This window comes from Coenobita brevimanus, unplaced genomic scaffold, assembly GCF_032717465.1.
Source record: "Coenobita brevimanus isolate Jiangsu-jjx unplaced genomic scaffold, ASM3271746v2 jjx.HiC_scaffold_1231, whole genome shotgun sequence".
Classification (NCBI taxonomy): Eukaryota; Metazoa; Arthropoda; class Malacostraca; order Decapoda; family Coenobitidae; genus Coenobita; species Coenobita brevimanus.
This window is the reverse complement of record NW_027642047.1, coordinates 152,662-166,709: the sequence shown is the minus strand read 5'-3', so window position 1 is coordinate 166,709 and position 14,048 is coordinate 152,662.

Genomic DNA, 14,048 nt, shown 5'->3' with positions numbered 1-14,048 from the left:
AAGTAATGCTTGCAAATTAACTGTGACTAATAAAAGAAGGTGAATTAAAGTCGGATGCTTACCACGCTGTCCTGTCCTCTCAAAATGGCGTCGGGATCTGCTTGGCATTCATAAAATGTCCATTAGCAACTTACTATTAACCGAAAAAGACTTGTTTGGTCTAATTTTTTCCAGTTTAATATTTCCCAACCTTGGTTGCAGTGAAAGAAAAAATATAAAAAGATAAAACATTCTTATCCACGCGCACCTGCTGAATTTTGGCGCCAACCCGCCGATTTCAAAAGCTCAAAGTTTGCTTTACTCATTTCACTTTAAACAGCCCAAAACTGCCATCTGTATATCTAGACCGATGAGTCTCAGTTTTCTGGTGAAGACCCTCTGTCCACTTGCTGAATTTCACCAATTTTGTGTGGAGACCACAGCTGAGACGGGTACTCCAGTTTAGGGAGGACCAGGGTCTTCCAAATTGGTAATAGATGATCATTCTTACATTTTTTTCTTTTCTTTAATCTAACGTAATTCTCAGGATGATAATTCTTGCATTTTTCTTATCTAATCTAACAATCTACGCTAATCTACCATTAACAACCCACACTAATCTAACGTAACTGAACCTACACTAATCTGACATAACCCTTTCGCTGCGCTTTATGACTATAGTCCTATGAATTATTCCCTTTCACTTCAGAAAAAGACTGTAGTCGACGGAGATCAGGAAACGATTTGAACTGACCGCGGTTTACTGCCACGGGGTCCCGTTCGTGCCCGGGCCCTCAGACGGGTGGTGGTTAGTACTACTGGCGAGGATGAGGTGGCGAACATGTGCTCGTGGCGACGCTCTTGTATTTTGTGTGTTGTGTAGCCGACTCAAGCTGCATGCAAGAAGATAATGAGTAATCGAGGAAGAAGAGGAATAGGAGGGAGGAAGGAAATGAAGAAAATATGGAACCCACACAAAGCAGGAGGGACAACACGTGGATCAGATGACTCCGAGAAAGACGTGGATATCTGTGGACCTGCAACAAAAAGGTGAGAGGTGGCCAGTATGGCTTAAAATGTGATAATTGCAGGACATGGATCCCTAATGGAAGTCAAGGTGTCTGTTGAAGAATATAGGATGCTGGACCGGCTTGGTGACAAAGCCAGTCACTTCTCTATGTTTTTTTTCCTTCAGTTCCTTTTCTCTCTTTTTCCACATATCTTACAGTTGTTCTTTCTTTTTTTCAATATTCTCTGCCTGGAATAAAAACTGTCCAATCACCAGTTCTTCGTCTTCTATTCTGGGTCTCTGTAGCTCTACAATCCTGTTTCTTATTCCTGTAAACATGGGCAAAATAGTATAAAATGGGGCAGGTTTTCTTCTTGTACCTGGCACAGCTTACATATTGTGTGTTCTCCTTGATGCCTCTTTGTGTTCTGGAGGGGTAAGCAGTTACTTCTAGCTCTATACCATATTACTGAAGAGGGTCTGTTATCATAACATGGTTCTTCTTTTATTTCTTCCTTCCACTTTCTATATATCACTAATGACTCTTTAATTTCCATCTGTTCTTTCCACTTTATTGTATCTTTCTCTCTAATTCTTTGCTTTATTTCCACTATAATCTTTTTCAGGTTTCTAATTTCTATTCCACTTTCTTCCATATATTTCAGTGATATTTTTCTCCACTGGTTTTTCTGGTCCTCTTTTATTGCAGTCCATATTTTTTCCAATAGTTCATTTCCTCTTTCTTCTATATTCTTTATATATTTTATCCTACCTTCCACAATTCTTGATTTCATATTTGAAATACCTATTTCTCCTCTCATTGAGCACACTGTTGCACATCTTGGAGCTCCCAGAATCTGTCTACACACGCTATTTTCGATTTTCTGCATATTTTCTCTCTCTCCCTCTGTTATATTTATTACATTACTAGCATACAGTATTGCTGGGAGTGCTATGCCTTTCCAAAACGTTTTTCCAATTAATAATTTATTGCTGCTCTTACTGATAATCGGGTATACTATATTTGCCATTTTCTGCATTTTTTTCAATCATTTTCTGCTTGTGAGTTTTAAACATGTTCCTTTTATCGTCTATTATCACACCTAGGTAACATATATTTTCTTTTACTTGTATGCCAGCAATTTCAGCTGGTTTTTCCTTCATATTATACACTATTACATCACTTTCTTCTTTGTTTATTTCCAAACCACATTTTTCTCCTACTTCCGTTAGATTTCTTATGCTTCTTTCCGTTTCTTCCACTGATGGACTCAACAACAACCCGTCATCTGCATAGAATAGTGTACATATTCTGAACAGCTCATTTTCAAATCCACAGCCTCTGCTTTCTAGTTCTTTCATTATTATGTAAGTAAGTGGTTAGACAAAATTTGGTTTAGCTCTTGGCATTATTATTACTGTTACTATTATGATTATGATGATGATGATTATTATTATTATTTTCTTTCATGGTGGAAATTAGGTTGCAGTGGCTCAGAGGTAAGTGTAATCTTATTATATTTTGTGTTGAGTCTAGGTTTGAGCCCATCCTGTGGTGGATATTTACAGTGGATGCAGAATAATATGTCCTTTCATGTTCTTGCGTATGTTTGCATCGTGTTGGTTCTACCAGTGACATATACAGTCTCAGGTTAATTACGTATGAGTCTGGGGGAAATAGCAGTCAGATAGATTATTTTCTGGTTAGGAGGGCCGATAGGAGGTTAGTGAGGGATGTTAAAGTTATACGAAGTGAGGAGTGTGTCCAGCAGCAGAAACTATTGATTTGTGATATGGTGCTTAAAGAACAAGTGATGATAAAGAGGACTTATGTACCTAGGAGGAAAATATGGAAGCTGAAAAACCAAGTAGTAAGGGATGCCTTCTATAGCGAGTTGAGGAGAGTGGTGGCTGAACAGGGAGCTGTAGACAGAGGCGTTAATGAACAGTACAGAGCCCTCAAGAACAATCTCTTGAGAGTTACTGATGTAACATGCGGTTGGGCAAGAGGACCACCAAGACATAAAGTAACTTGGTGGTGGGACGAGGGTGTAGAAGCTTCAGTTAAGGAGAAAAGAAGGCTTTTCTGGGAATGGAAGAAGGGTGGTAGCAAAGAGGAATTTTTGGCTGCCAAGCATAGGGCTAGAAGAGAGGTATACCGGGTACAGGGCAAAGTCTGAGTCACAGAGACTTTTAATTGATAACCTAAATCATGGGGAAAGGAAAAATATGATATTTAGGTGGAAGTTTAGTGGAGAGAGCTTGTGGAAGTAGTGGAAATTGAGCTGGGAAGTAGGGTGGTGAGTTGGAAATGCATTTTTTGGCTGGCTGTGAGCTGGAGTAATGGGTGCATGTAGAGGTAGGGAAATGTGCTAAAAGGTGATGAATGGGAATAAAAGGGAGAAATGAATGGGTGGATAAGGTAATTGGAAAAGTGAGGTGGCTGGCTTGGTGTTAGGTGTGGTGATTTTGGGTTCGGGTTTTTCAAGATCTGGATTTATGGTGGGTGGAAGGTGCTGTAGGATTAATTAATAGGAGTGTAGTGCAGAAAAAGTGTACCAGGAAAGGAAAAGAATGGTAGATGAAGAGAAGGTTATGTTGGGGTTACGATTGTGTGTGTGTTGTGGGAATGGTGAGCTTGAAAAAGCATTTTTTATTTTTTAGACCTGTGGCAGGGTGTTGGCTGCTTGTAGTGGTGGGAGAATAGGTAGAATGGGTAGTAATAAAGGTAAAAAAGATTAGAAAAGGTGGAAGAGTGCAGTAGGATGAGTATTTGGCTGAAATGGGGTAGAATGGGTACTGTCGATTCATGGGTTCGGGTTATTGGCAGGAAACTAAAGTTGTTGTGGTGGGGGACAGAAGCATTTGTAAATATTGTTGAATGAATGGAGGGGTGGGACAGGTGGTGGTGCACCCAAAAAGGTGATAGTTGAGGGGAAGGATGTGTAACTGTTATGGAGAATTGGATTTTGTGTTCAGAAATGCCAACTACTGTAAGATAAGAATCATGAATATAAAAACAAATACTGAACTACTATCTAATAACTATAGAAACCACATAATACAGTAGAAGTCCTATTTTTCGGCATCTATGGGACCAGGCTAGTGCCGAAAAATCAAAATTGCCGAATTATCAAAAACCCTACCCACTCAATACCTTATATGTTTCGGTGAACACTATCATCACTACTCATATCATTACAAATGTGCTTGGAGAGAGTACTGTATACTGTTTGATACTGTACAATACTGTAATGAATACAGTACTATACATGAATATGAAAAATAAAGAAATTAGTGAACATACTGTATATAAATGTAATGGTACAGTAGGCCTACAAGTTCACATGCACTTACCTAAACTTATAGTAGGTTCCTTAATTACATATGTACAATAGAAGGGGTTGATTGGACTCTGCTACTGCTGGAAGAAGTCCCCAGCAGTAGAGGGTCCTGCAACAGGCTCTAAGGACTCATGGAGAATTTCAAGACTGACGAAAAAAATCGGAAAATCTGCCGAACGATCAGAGATTTTCGTAAATGGGACTATTTCTCAAAACTGCCGAAATGTACTGGTGTGTGACAAGAAAAAGATGTTGATCAGTAGTTACGGTACCAGCTTTTCCTCTTAACACCTTTGGTCAGGTGACATTTTTATTGTATTCTTGCTAAAACTAGACAAATTTATTAATGCAGCATATTTTAACCTTTGGCAAAGGGCTGAAGGTATACGTTGTTTGCCTTCCACTGTGAAAAAGTGTTGCCTTGGCTAAATAACATCATCTAGGGCTAGCAGAAACATAAAGTACATCACTGGAGTGAAAGTGTTAATAGGTAATGATATTATTGCAGGTTGTGGATGATGGTGAGCCTGACCGTCTGTATAGCGTAATTGATGTGGAGTGCCGAGGACATGACCCAGCGGTGCTACCATCATACCTCACCTTCCTCTCCACCGCTGCATCTCACCTCGGAAGTACAGTTCAGGACATGTTAGTTCAACCTACTTTTTGTCTTATTAACCATATGTGACACATCAGGCTTTAAATATGAGATGTAGTTGGGGTTTATTGCATACAGAATACCATTCAAGTGTGAGTGATATAATGACTCTTGCTTTAATTATCTAAATTAATTAGCCCATCCCAGGCCCCTGTGCTCCTGATGGGGGAGGAGAAGATTGCATAACAGAGACATAGGTGGGTGGAGGGTTGGTCTTACTACTTTTCCACCCTACTCTTGGCATCTCCTCATTCCAAGTGTTCCATAGCATCTCCAATTTCATATCATTTATAATTCATTGCAGCTTCTCCATCCATCCATTATGTTAAGGATCATACCTTACCCTAGCCATGTGGGAAAAAAGGTCAGTCATCATCATCATCCGGACCTCCTTTCCCACCCTAGGGCAGAGTGCACAGTAACAACGTCCAGACAGGCCAAATTTGCCCGATCCAATGGGCCACGCTTCGATTCGCACACCATTCAAGCCCCCGATATCCTGGCTCTATCTGATATGTCAAAAACATTATGTAAATGAACTACGTCATATGTGCTTAAGTTGCAAAAATATCAGTGCAGTTTTTTTTAAGCAATCCTTTGGTGAACATAAAAAGTTGATAAATACCAACTTCCATGAATAACATCCAAAGAAACACTGGAGAATGAGGAAGCAAAACTCAGAGCCCCTAAACACACACATTCTCTCTCTCTCTCTCTCTCTCTCTTTATGTCCCCATTGTCTTGACACTGTGACCCTCTTTTACTTATGCTCATTCTATCTATTGCCAGACACCATAATCCCGTAAAGGGTGGCCATTTGACACTGAGTTAGTTGTTTTACAGGGAGGGGCACCAACCCTCCACCAACCCACTTGTTGACACGTAGGGAGCACGTATGGTTTGGTTATATGGTTACCACCCAGCGTTGTAAATGGTTTCTTGGCTTACAGGAAACCATTTGGCTTGTCACTCAATGTAAAGCCACCTGTAAAGGAAAGAAAAGGCATAAGAAGTGACAGGAAAGATAGGAGAAATAGGAAGAGAGGAGGGCAGGCACAGAAAAAGAATGATAAAAGCTAAGGAAGTAAGCAGCACTACATCAAGTGAGTGGATGATGGTCGCCACCACCTACCTTCCTGTTAATCATAAGTCCACTTCATTGTCTTCCACCCCAAGCCTCATTTATACGTAACCTTTCCATATGGCTTCGTCCTTTTATAGTTTGTTCTTGTTACCTTCAGATGGTTTTATTCAACATGGTAAACATATCTCTACCAACCCCCATCCTAAATCTTGCCCTAGCTGAATGTAAATGTCTTTAGGCAGAAGAAATACTGTAATACAAGAAATATGTAATCGTAGAGACTTGGTGACTAATTTTTACACACCTTCATTGTCTTTGTAACATTTTCTGGGTAGTGGATAAAGGTTGTTAGCTAAAGATAGGCAGTAGATTAGTCTTATACCTACCTTATTCAGTAGCATTGTAATTGTGGCAGTATCACCATCATTTTAGAGCAGTTTTTTTGCATTCACATAGGGTGGGAAAATGTTTAAGAAGGCTGTTGCATCTGTTTTGTGCCAAGGAGAAAGAAATCTTGAGGTAGAATTATAGGCATAAATATTGATACATTTCAATACTATAAATCAGTAGGATAAATAATGACAAAGGGGGAGGGGGCACAGTACTTCCAAACTCCTACTCTCACCTCTTTTGGTAGCTTCTTGTGAAACATGTGGAATTCATTGGTGGCATTTAGTCTCCTTTATCCCTAGGTTAAAAAAAAAGTTTCAGTAATTACAGACTTGAAAACTCAGCTTCTCCCCACCAAGGCTGTAAGCCATAAGACAAAAGTTGAATCCTCTGTGTTGTTGTTGTTGTTGTTGTGAACTTGTGACCCCAGGTTTATCTGAATGTGATCTGGGTGGACTGTAGATTGAAACTGGATTTCTCTTACAGTTCACCATCCTCTTTTAGGGGGATTGGGATGGAGTTGAGAATGTTTGAATAACCAGGCAGTTTTTGCTATGTCAGTTCCACCATGTGAAGGTATCCAGCTGCAGGATCAAGCCTCCCTGTTTAACTGAAATATAGTTTAAGAAATATCTGTATGCCTTTCCACAAGTAACTCTATAGCCCAATAGAGAAAAATATAAATCAGTCTAAAAGCTTATATCTTTCACAGAGCTTGGCCCACAAAGCACATAAAACGGTGGACATTACTGAAGTCGGTGCACATCCACAAGAAACACCGAGTGCAGTATGAAGCCAGAACCCATTTCCTCACTTTATCACTCCCGCGCCTCACACAGTCTACTGCTACACCTACCTTGAGTATATCCAGCGTAATCTTCCAGAGGGTGTCGCTATGAAAGTTACCAGGGTGAGAACCATTTAAGCGTATTGTTGATTTTTGAATGTTTGATGAATGAAAGCCAGGGTGGTTGTGAACATTGTGCATCTGAGCTGAAGGTCAGGAATCATTATGCAATAAGTCCCCATTCCCCCACCCCTACCAGGTCCAAGTAAATTACATCTGGTGGTGCAATTAGTAGAGTGCCCTGGTCAGAGCATATTGTGGCATATGCTGTGGTTGAAGTCCAGGAGATGGCCAGGGGTTTTTCTGTCATGTTGAGGCACCAGGGGCTCTGGTCTGAATTAATGGTAGCCTAATCTCAGGTCCCTACACTTGGATGAAGGCAAAATGGGATTTGTCATTTTCTTCTAGTCATGGGGGGATTATGATTGAAGAGTTGAGAGGAAGGATGGGACTGGAGTGCATTGGTGTTGTGATGAGGAGGGATGGATTGAGATGGTTTGGGCATGGGGAGTGGATGGAGAATGACAGTTGGGTGGGGAAGGTGAGAAGAGTGAACATCTGATGTAGGGTTGTAAGAGGCAGACCGAAAAAGACCGGGGATGAGGTAATTGAGTGTGACCCCAGGGATAAGGGACTGCATAGCGAGGCACTACCCAACCCAACATTGTAAATGGTTTCTTGGTTCACAAGAAACCATTTGGCCTGTCACGTAGTGTAGAGAGACCCGAAGGCAGTACTTCACTGAGTGAGTGGATGATGGGTGCTCCCATCTGTCGTGTAAGAAAATATTATTTGGTAATGAAATTGCTGGGCATTGGAGTGCATAGCTATGGAGTGTCAGGTGCCATGTCATGAACTTTAGAGTTATGAAGTGAAGCCAGTAAACAATACATACCAGAGTGCACTAAATTAGCAGAATCATTTCAAAAATTGAAATGTGTTTTATGACATTGTTTGATTTCTATTGAGGGTTCTCTTTTTGAAATGTTTGTTGGAAATTCCTGAGCTGTCTGTTACTGTACTTAGTAACTATCCTGCCTCCTAATGTAGTAAGTGAGTTGTTTATGACAGAAAAATTGTAGAGACCCCCCCCCCCTCCACAGTTCAGCCAGACAATGTAAAACATATTTTGAAAATTGTATTTGATTGTCGGCTGAAACTTAATGCAGTACTTCCTGAGTAGCGTTGTTAATTATAAGGTGTCATGTTTTGTTATTTTTTACATTTCCAGGATCCTGCCTACCATTTTGGTGGTGGGAAATACAGTTAGGATGAGGATACATTTCTAGGCATAAGGAAGTCCTTTTAACATCTTGCAATTTTCCACCCACAACATAAGCCTTTGAGTAGCTGTGGTGAGTGGCAAGGTGTCTGGTGGTTAGAGCATTCCAGTTGGAGTGGCAGCCCTGGATAGGTTTGATCCTTGAGAGGTGACTGGAGACTTTTCAGTCATGTAATACCATCAAGAGATGCTGGCAGGTCATCTGCTCTTAAATATACTGTGCTTAGTAGTCTAACCTCAAGTCCTACACCCCAGAGGTATGGGAAGTATGCTGGTCATCTGCCCTCAAGTATACTTGACTCCAATAGCCTAGCCCCAGGCTCCCTACACCTTGAAGGCATTGATGTATAATTGGCTGTTGTTTTTTTACATTTCTATACTCTAGAATCCTACCCTCCATTTTTGTGATGGGAAATAGGGTCAGGATAATGATGAGGATAAATTTTTATGCATTAAGCATTTTCTTTTTAGCATTATAGAGTGTCTCACCCTAAACAAAACCCTTCAGATAGCTGCGGTGCAGTTGGTGATAAAGATTTGCATCATGTTTCACTCATACTCCTTTACACTGTCCTCAGCTGGCTAGTATTCTTTAACTGTGAGAGCCTTTGTCTGTTTCTGTGCTCAAATAGTTCACCTCTTCTGCTTTCCATTATTCTTGCTGGTTAAAATTCCTAAGATGTGAGATGCTTGGGGTGTTTTTCAGCCTTAATATTACACCTCCTCTGCTTGTCACTTTCTCTTTTTTGCTAATATTCCTTAACTGAGAGCAGCTTGTTATGTTTCTTTGCCCTAATATTTCACCTCTTCATCTTGTCACTTTCCTCAGCAGGTTAGTATTCTTAAGCTGAGAGAGGCTTGTATGTTTCTCTGCCTTAATATTTCACTTCTCCTACTTCTCGCTTTCCTCTGCTGGCTGGTATCCTAAACTGTGAGAGTTGTGGTATATTTTTCTGTCTGCACATGTTGCTCTTTTAGTAATGGATCAGGGAGGAAAGTGATGGACATGCCTAAGCGTGAAGGAGATGCAGTGGAAAAGGAGATAGACTTTTGCCCTTGACTGTGCATAAAACCTTGAGATTTTTATAAATATGTAGATTTCTGGGTACAGCTGTGGCTCAGTGGGTTAGAGCGCTCCTCTCTGGCCGAAGGGTCGGAGGATCGAATCCACCCAAGGGTCATTGGTAGACATCAGGAAGGGCATCCAGTCATAAAATGCTACACGCTCCAATCCAAAGTCCTCTACCCAGGGGCAACGCCTTAGCCCTTCGGGGATACCTGGTGTAAAATCAAATTATTTTTTATTTTATTATTCTGGGTACTGTAGAATTCTTTTTAATGTTCAAGAGTTCCATACCGATCAGCAGAATCCTTTGAGTATCATTGGTATAGAATAATGCCTGTTTTTTTCTTTTTAAATATCTGCACATTATAGCCTCTCAGAGTTTGCAATCCATAAGCAGAGTTCTTCATGTTGTGCTGGTAAAGGAAAATCTCCACATGTTGTTATTTATACTTTTTAGCATCTTAGGGTTCTGTTCTCTGTGGTTTTTCAGATTTTTAGCACCTCTTCCATAGAAATTTGTTATGCACAGAACACCTTAATGTCCTCTTGTATATTATTGATGCAGATTATGCTGATAGGAAAGCAATATTAATAAAATAAAAAGAGGGATGTGTGTTTGTGTAAAGTGCCAGTTAAATCACTAAGGAAGAGGTGCTGTGAAGAGCCTCTGCCACTGATGATATACCCCTAGAGTTTCTAGCCCTAAGCAGAGTTCTCCAAGTAGCCAAAACATTTTCTTATCTGGTGGTGCTGCATTCCCAGCTGGAAGTACAAGGCAGCACTCACCTTTATCAGGGATCTCACTGCCTGTCCCCCACCACCCTCCTTCCTCACAGTGCAGAGTACATTTATGTGTAGTTGCCATCTTTCTATATGGGACAGTACAGATATGTTTATGTCCACCCTCATAGCTTATGGGGCAAAGTACAGGTGTGTTTATATGGGCCATCTTTCCTCTTGAGGCAGAGTATGTTTATGTCTGCCATCTTTAATTATGGAGAAGAATATATTCTGTATATTTATTTGTACTGTCTTTCATTATGGGGCATAGTAAATGTAGTGTTGTATGATTTTCTATTGATTATTTTTTAAAAATGGTAACAGCAGGTATGTGGTTAGGCCAGACATACTTGCTAGTTTTCTTTGTGTTTTATTATTAATAATAATAATAATAATACAGTATTTAAAAAAAGGAATGAGCCAAATGGTTGAAGCCTGCAAAGAAATTTCTCTTCTCGTGGAAAAAATAAACAAGAGAACCAAAATCAAGGTGTGTTCATTTTGAGGTAATTGGACAAACTGGATGCACAAGAATTAAGGTTGTAGGCAGAGAGAAATTCATATTGTGGAAGAGTGTTCCAGAGTTGGCCCATTGCTTACATGAAAGCTTGAGAATATAGATTACTTCCTTTGTTGAAGAACTGGACAGAAAAAGGTGACAGTGCATTGATAGATGAATACTTCACACCCATTGTACTTGGGGAAGGTTATAGTAGACATTTCAGAAAAGCAGCGATCAGTGAAAAGCAGTAGTAGGAGGATAGAGCTGCAACAATGTGAAGAGAAAGAGGTTGTGGGGAGTCAGTAAGGTATCTTAATGATTTACTTGTTACCAATTGATTTGATAATCTGAGGTAGGCCACATTTTGCCCTTAGGCTGCTTGATGGATGCCCTGGCCTTAACCCTTTAATTGTAATGAATGCTTTCTTGGCCTTCTGTGAACTCTTTTTTAGATTTTTCACATTTTTACCTTGTAGAGTGACTAGGTACTCTTTACAGTACACAGGTCCCTTTTCTAGGATTTTGAATAGCTTGTGGGACATGGTGTGTAGTAGGTAGTATAGTTATGTGTAGAAGAAGAGCTGCATCTATATGTTTAAGTGAACTTCTTTGTTACTTCCTTGAGGGTTTGTTTTTAGACTGACGAAGAGAGTGTATGTGAGTGAGGTGGAGGGGGAAAGAGGGAGGGGGAGGCCGAGGATGAGATGGAGGGATGGGGTGGAGAGGTATATGAGAGAGGGGGGTGTGAGTTGGGAGCAGGGGAGTGAAATGGCAGGGGACAGGGCGACTTGGAGGCGATTTGTTTGTGGCCACCCCAAACGGGATTGAGGCGTCTGGCAATAGATAGATAGATAGACATTAAATCCATCACCCTCCTGTGACTCCCATTCAGGTGAATAAAAGCATATAACATTAGCTAGAATAGAATACAAGAGTTGTCAACTGTGGTACCAGTATTAATTTTATGGTTATGTACTCTCTCTCGGCTGAATAATGTTTGGCATTTGCTGGAATAAAGTACCAAAGTTGTCCTGATTAAGAGATGGCTAATATAGGAAAAGGCCAACCATATCTGCTAGGGAAGAAGAGAATGAAGCAGTCCATTGGTGAGGGAAGAAGGAAAAGGAAGAGGGGTGTAAGAGAGAGAGAGAGAGAGGGGAGGGGTATGTGAGAAAACAGTGTAGACTGGAGACATTTCTCCTGGTTATCCTTGTCAGTGGAGGGTTTGCAGTAGGGAGCAAGTGTCACAGATTATGATGATGGTAATGGTGATGAATATTCTCTGCGACCATCATCCACTCACTTGATGTAGTGCTGCCTACTTCCTTAGCTTTTATCATTCTTTTTCTGTGCCTGCCCTCCTCTCTTCCTATTTCTCCTATCTTTCCTGTCACTTCTTATGCCTTTTCTTTCCTGTACAGGTGGCTTTACATTGAGTGACAAGCCAAATGGTTTCCTGTAAGCCAAGAAACCATTTACAACGCTGGGTGGTAACCATATAACCAAACCATACGTGCTCTCTACGTGTCAACAAGTGGGTTGGTGGAGGGTTGGTGCCCCTCCCTGTAAAACAACTAACTCAGTGTCAAATGGCCACCCTTTACGGGATTATGGTGTCTGGCAATAGAAAAATAGAAATAGATAGATTTCTAATGCATGAGTGAAGTGCTTACTCTAACTTGGGCATACAGCCATACTTTGTATGGTTTGTTACTAACATCAGTGTATTGGATTGCAGTCAAGTAATTTATTTTTATTGCTGACATTGCCTAATATTGAATTGTTTTTGCTTTGCTAATGAGTGTATCATCCACAGCATGAACTCCAGAAGCTTCCCCAACATGTCAAACCATCATCAGAAGTGTCGGTTTGATCATCAGACGCCTGCATCATCACTGCTTCATCAGTAGGTTAGTAATGTATATATAGTTGTTGTTGTTTTAGTCCTTCATCCTGTCATGTTTTCAACTTTGGCCATTGCCCTTTTGCCTAACTGGTAACCACTATGTTCAGACAGTTTTGTGGATTTAGTAGATTGTATTGTACAAGATTACATACTGTAATTTGTGCTGAAGTACAGGTACTCAGCAAAAGCAGTAAAGGCTTTTGAGCATTTATGAGCAGAGGTGTGTGTAGGTGGTTGTGAGATTTACTGGGCCCCATTCGACTTGGCTTACATCAGGCAGCATGAAAGTCAATGAAGGACACTACAGATTTGTTTCCCACTAGTCAAAACAAATTCCACATAGCCCAACCTCAGAACTGGTGGGAGAATTGGTATGTAATGAATACTGTAGACTTGTTTTCCGTAAGCCAGACCTAATTCAGTGCAGTCCAGCCTCGCAGTGGATGTGGGGCTTTGCATGTAAAGGAAAGACTGGATATGGTACCTTTTATTTGTCACTGAAAAAGAGAATCACAAAAGTTGAACACACATAAAGTACTCTATCTATCTATCTATCTATAGCCCGACGCCCTAATCCCGCAAAGGGTGGCCGCAGACAAAACGCCTCCAAGTCACTCTGTCACCCACCATTTGACTCCCCTCCCCCCAACTCACCCCCCCCTCCCTCATATACCTCTCAACTCCATCCCTCCACCTCATCCTCGGTCTACCCCTCCCTCTCCCTCCCTCCACCTCACCTACATACACCCTCTTAGTCAGTCTTTCATTCTCCATCCTCTCCACATGTCCAAACCACCTCAGTGTATTTCTCCTAATCTTTTCAACCACATCTCTATGCCAGTATAAAAACGTGCATCATATGAACTAAGCAAATGACGTGAAAAATAATGCTGTTTTAAACAGTGATGTTTTTCATCTTTGCCATTTCCATCATGACTTCTTGATAAGTACAAATTTTCAGAATACCAGAACTTTTCTGCCTGGCCCCGGGCTCCTGCGCTCCTCATGGAGCAATGTAGGATTGGATGATGGATGGATGGATTCTGTGTTTGCATACCTCTCTGTGGCAAACATTATTTTAATATCCAGTAGGCTTCTCCAAATAACAACTTCAACAGTAATTTTTCTGCGGATGTCAGCAACTTAAAATCTCTTCCCATTTTCTCAGATAGTATTAGGTATCACTTGAATAATGGAGATT